Source organism: Zea mays, chromosome 9, assembly GCF_902167145.1.
Source record: "Zea mays cultivar B73 chromosome 9, Zm-B73-REFERENCE-NAM-5.0, whole genome shotgun sequence".
NCBI lineage: Eukaryota > Viridiplantae > Streptophyta > Magnoliopsida > Poales > Poaceae > Zea > Zea mays.
The window spans coordinates 85,903,350-85,909,743 of record NC_050104.1 but is presented as its reverse complement, the minus strand read 5'-3'; the positions used below and the strand labels follow the sequence as shown (position 1 = coordinate 85,909,743).

General features: G+C 42.2%; 1 long non-coding RNA gene across 1 annotated transcript; it reads right to left on the bottom strand.

The window, feature by feature from the left end:
* Positions 1-2,013: 2,013 nt before the first annotated feature.
* LOC100193075 (uncharacterized) lies at positions 2,014-4,312 on the bottom strand. The gene is made up of 2 exons (NR_160012.1): positions 3,359-4,312; positions 2,014-2,324 (listed from the first exon to the last, which is right to left on the bottom strand). It is a non-coding gene; the product is annotated as an uncharacterized lncRNA (long non-coding RNA).
* Positions 4,313-6,394: the final 2,082 nt, after the last annotated feature.

Genomic DNA, 6,394 nt, shown 5'->3' with positions numbered 1-6,394 from the left:
TCTCTGAAAAAGCATGAGTGACCTCAACTCCACCATATAAAGCATGTACCCTATAGGTCACTTTCTCTTTACGGGAGCCGGGTGGGCTTGCGGAATACCTAGTGTATTCACCCAGATTTATTTATGTTTTTCAGCAGCTGAAGACTTCTTTTCTGCTATGCTTGATTGATGGGGCTGTGTCTTCATCCAGTTCTGCCTGTGGCCTGGGCTATTTTATCTTCCACTGCGCTTTATGTTTTTCGGCTCACTTTCGAGCTTGTATCCCCCGGTATTGTAATAACATTATTCAAACTCTGTAACCATTTGAAGTAATGAATGTGGTTACTAGCCTCCTGGGACTAGTAATTGTATCACATTTGAGTCCCAAAGGATCGAGACGCTTCAAAATCCCTCCCCCCTCGGTCAGGGAGGCAACCAGACGTTCGTACGCCCAGCTGGGTAGAGTCCCCCACCTTTTTAGAGATAACCATGGCTAAAGTGATACTTGCTGAAATCTGCTTGTTGAAGGATAGGGGTCTAACTACTGAGGCCGTGGTTGCTAACTTTGTCTTCAAGAACATTCAACCCTTGAAGGACAGAGTTTTTCCCGCTTATTTATACACCGACATCAATGATTCCACCTGTGGCAGAACCTCCCAAGTTATTGGGCCCACATGCACCTGCCCTTGTCTCAAAGACCTTAGGCGGTTGTGCATGTGCACCAGATAACTTAACAGGATCCGTCCGAGTGTCCCAAGGACCCCGAATAAACCACTCACAACCAGGATCACAAGATTAAGTAAACACAAATCACACACCAACATTTTTGCAGCGGAATTTCTTTATTACAAAAGTTACAAGTTACAACAAATTTACATTATGTTTATCGGAGTGATTGCAAAAGTGATTCAAAGAATTAAACTTTGAAATGTTATAAATTATTTATAATTTTGAAATATATGCTAGCTCAATGACAATCCTCAATAAGAATTATAGGAGAGGTACTTAGACTTATAAGAAGGTCGTGCCAATTGGCGCTTAACACCATCCACAGTAGCACAAATCTAGTACCTGCAACAACATGGGTTCGAAAACCCTGAGTACGAATTGTACTTTCGCATGTCTTACCCGACTAAGGAAAAATGACTCTCAAGGATATGCTGGTTAAATAGGAATCAAGGAAAAGGCTTTAGCAAGAATCAAATTAGATACTTTTGCAGAAATAGCTTACTACAGTGAGTCCTTACTTTCAATATTTTAACACCAGATTAAATATTAATAGACTCTAGTTGCATCTAGTCTAATTTCACCATTTCATCAATACAACATCATTTTTATTCATAATATTTACATCCTGACTTAGGTTATAGGTCGGAGATCAAGTCTCCACTCTCTAGGGATATAACGGCGATCCGAATCGATTTACTCAGCTGAGGATCTCTAACCACACAACATATGTTTCTCGTAACTCTTGCATATGTCTATCATTCCCACGGATCCTCCACTGCATGAACAGGTCCGCGCCACCCGAGAGCACACCACCCCTTTTAGACGGTCCTTTGCCAGGAGGGTACGTGCCACTCTCGCCATCTCTCCACTCCCAGTGTGCGATTATCTTTTCATGTATGGAATAGCCAGGTTCAAGCTTACCCTATCCCATATCTAGGGCATGTGGCCAGTTAAGATAGTCTTTAATCATACATGCCTACATACGCATCCAATCCTTAATTAACCTAGGTAGAACATCACCTATTCCTAGCCCAAGTCTCGATTTAAGTACTTCCATCCTTAGGATTGTTTTGTGTTCCTTAGGATGAAAAGAGCATTATAGGGAACTTCGCAGTAAGATCCCACCATGCTCCTAATGAAAATATTCTTGCAGGTAGAAGCCATCCTTCCTCAGGATAACCCCTGAGCTAGGCATTATTGCAAAAGACAACCTCTATCCACAAGATCTAAGCAGGGCTAAGCATTTTTGTAAACAATATTTGATACTTCCAAAGAAGTACCTATAACAGGAATGGATATCAAGGTAGTCAATGCATCAAATGGTTTCCAAGCAACTCCTATAAACCTAGTGCATATATCACTAGACTTAAAGTGTGTAAAAATTATTTAAAAACACAAGGAAGGGGTTGCATGCACCAGGGCTTGCCTGGAATAAACACTACGTTAGTGTTTGTTAGACGACGTTCACTTGACGATCATCTTCATCATGGTTCTTGATCAGGTCATCCATCCTTAGGTTCGTCCATCAGCATCACCTTGCGAAGAAGCCCACGCTTAACAACATCTTGTGGTCGACTCAGCTCTGGTCCTCCACATCACGTGATCACTTAACGTACCTAAATGATATGCGTAATGCACATGAATGGATATACACAGGAATAGCACACGACTAATTATTACTACACAGAAGAGAATTAAATATTTAGTGGCGAGGCATTACAACACTTCAAACAACGCTGGATATTAATATACCACTAAGTACAACATTAATGTTTTTTTCTTAACTTAACTAGACCTGAATTAAACATTAGAAATTAACAACCTATACATACGCTTTACCTTCTTTGGTTAAAGCCTAACATCAGCAGATTAACAGACCTAGATCCATTAGTTCTAGACGTCTAAATCTAAAATAAGAAAAGAAGCATATTAACTAACTTTCTAAACCACCCGACCGTGTTACTTTGCATAACCTGCCAACTAATTAAAACCTCACACTATTTAATAGTCTACTTTCCAATTGTGTTGGCAACTATAACACTACGCTTACTAAGACATTTCGTCGTACAATAAACACAATCATGACATACGAGCTACAACACGATAATTATCGCGACCACCACATTTATCCAATTCATTTAATACCTCGACTAGTAGGAATAGTGAAATCGCGCACTAATACTAAATTCACTCGAAACTATAGCATCAATAGCAGGTTCTAGTTCGAGTATTTCCACAAACAATTAGAATCAGAACAACACTTGAGAGGAACACGTCGGCTAGCTGATTTAATACTAACCTATTTTTAACGTCATCGATTCACCAACATCGTGTACTGGTCTACCTTCGCCTAAACCGTATTTTAAACCGGAGCGTTTCATGATGTGTCTACGCCACAATTAAGCACATCGCCAATATTAAATCAATTAAATTATCCTAGTCATTTGTATCCACCACCAAAGTACTCCTCGCCTAAATTACCATATACATATAAAAATATCTAATTATTAATTATTATCGAAAATACATAAATATTAATAACCTATTTTTAAATAAAAATAGCATATAATGACTATCCTTTCGACCAGTAATTTAATCTAACATATCCAATCATTAAAATAAAAATAATAGAAGTAGGGAATCAGCTTACCAATAAAATAAACTCAACTTGAAGACCGTGATATCGGCAACGATTTCTGGTTCGCGCATAACACTGAACACCTAGGGATCGAAGAGCAGACTTCATCTTCCTTTCTCCAAAACGCCAGGGATTTTTATTCGGCGATGAACACAAAACACAGATTATGTGTAGGGAGTGTCGGAGTCGTAGATACGGCATCCACGAACATGAGTTGAAGCAGCGACTGATGTTGGGGAGACAAAGCCCGACGAGACGAGAGCAGCACTGGACGCTGGGGTGGACGACCACCAGAGCATATGAATGGAAGGAGCGTCCGACTGGTGTTGGGGAGACAAAACCCGAAGAGACAAGGGCAGCGCTGGACGCCGGGGTGGACGATCACCAGAGCATACGAATGGAAGGAGCAGGACGCGATGGACGCCGAAGCTGAAAAAAAACAGGGGCGTCGAAGGGAGGTGAGACGACCGGGGAAGGACGCAGGGACCAACGACGACCATCACTAGGCGAGCTCGCCACTAGGGAAAGACGATGGTGTGGGGGAGATGTGGGAGGGGGTCGGTGTCGAGCTGCAGTGAGTGCTCGACGCGGAGAGAGCACGCACACGGCTAGGCGAGGCAGGAGCAGAGGGGCATCACGGCCCGCGAAGAGAGCGACCTAGGAGAAGCCATGGCATGGAGCATGGATAAACACTAAGGCGCAAGGGTCGGGGCGAGCTGGAGTAACGCCGGAGAAGTGACCATGGAAGACGCAGAGAGCTACGTGGCTCCTACGGACTGGGAGGAAGAAACCTGAGGCTGATTCCAAGCACCTGTTGAACACGATGAGGAAAATATCCTATATAAAGCGGTGGCTGAAGATTGAAGCTAGGGAGAGAGACGTGTCGGAGTTGGACAATGCTGATCCAGGGATTTTTGCCACGCAGCAGTAGTGCTGGCGGGTGGATGCGTGTTTGGTGGAGGTGAGCGACGGATGGCATAGGCACAAGGCACGACCTATGCAGGGAGATGGCGCAAGATAAGATGAGAACCTGAACCCAGCGGCTTTATGAGACTTCCAGGTCTGCCTAGGTGAGGATACGTGAGGATAAACCAATGGCCATGGAAAAGGTGGCTAGACAAGGCTAATCAACGTGTAGGAGATGAAAATTCCCATACGTGAGCTAATTGGATAAGGCTTTGTTCGTTTATACCAATCCCGCTCTGGATTAGCATGGATTGGAATTAAATCCATGCCTCAATCCATGCCCCAAAATAATCCATGACTACTTATTTTTTTTATTCAGTTAAACCCATCATGGAATATAACTCAAAGGTTTGTGAATTTTTTAAACTATGGAAGACATTGAATCTATCCATAGCCCATTAGGTATGGAACAACTCCATGAGATATTGCACAAGTTTACATTAGAATCCATGGATCAAAAGAATAACTAGCTTTGAAAGTCACATGTATTTGTTGATGGATTTAATCCCACCATGGGATTAGGTGTGAGATATGGATTCACCCAATCCATACCCGGATTAAATCCATGATGGGATTATATCTCATGTAACCGAACAAGGCCTAAGCTGGAAATGGCCTGCTGCCAAATTGAACGGCAACAACAGATAGGAACTAGAAAATTACGTGGTGGAGGATAAGTCTATGGAGAGAAAAAATAGAAAATTTTTATGTCCCATTTTTATACAAATGGCGTATTCGTTACTAGTATTTGTACATTATTAGTGTACTAATGGAATATTGGCAGCGTTTTACATGGTTTAAGTTAAATCGATCTGTGTATTCTAGATGAGGATAGGAGAGAAATGTGTATAGCTCAACAGGATAAGGCCATCGGCCAAAAAATGGCTGGAAATTTGTGGCGATAGGAGATAAGGCTTAAGAAGAAAAGAAGAAATTTTCTTTTTTTTTAATAAAAAATCTTAAAATGTATGGATAAATTCAGTTTTAGGAATTAGGATCTAGAAAATGGATAATTGGGTCGGACCAAAATGAGACCGGCGATTTTTTTTTGGACATTGTCTGATTTGGTTAGAAACCAGATAATTTTATCTGCAATTCAAACAGGGAAACATATTAATTACGAAAACTCAATATCGGCTCTAATTATCTCACTCCAGTTTAATCTTGCATTAACACTCTTGTCGCCGAGCCTCAAATAAAATTTACTCGGGTCAAAAATCACAAGAGTGGGTCGAGATTCCAAATTCATATTCTCTTAATCCATAAATTTTAAACAGACACAAGACTCGACATTTCGCGAAATAAATACGCGAAATTGATGCGGCATCGAAATTGTGATCCTTTCGGAAGCGACGTCACACAACGTTCACGTGGGCGAGAGACTGTGCGCTGTCTAGACACCGGTTAGCACCTGCCACGCGCCACGATGCCAGGCCACAAAGAGACATGTGCAACGCAAGCGTGAAAGAATTTTAAACGAAGTTTAAGGAACCATATTCGATTTCAAAGATTATAGTTTGGGCAAGACGTCGAGGGCTCAACCCAAACGATATTGGATTTGCTGCTTCGAAAGATTACTAAAGTCTGGTTTTTTGCAAAATAATTTAGGACAATTTAAACAGATGGAGACAGACGCGATATCTAAATCGTGATAGACAAAGATGATTAAAATTTAGTGTCCATTTTATTCACCGCTATCACGTGTTAAAGTCCGCACTCGTGGTTGAGCAGACGATAAACACCTGGGGTGTTACACCACCGAGTCACAAACAGATAGATTCCCACTGAGGATTTGCTGAGCTGACTGGATATGATTCTGAGGGGGTAGGGTCTCAAATGCTGGTGCTCCTTTAGCTTACTCTGCGTGGAACCTACCTCCAGATAGGCTATTCTCTGTATTTGTCTCCAACCCTCCTGCTCATGATGGTAGCCCGGGCCATAGAGTGCGACCCTCCCCCGAGGATATTGAGGCCTTGATTGCCCCACTTCTGAGTCTTCCCGAGGCTAAGAGGCAAATTCACTTTGAAATGCCAGCTAGCACCGATGATGCTGAGATGGACGTTGTGCTTAGCCTGCTGGCCG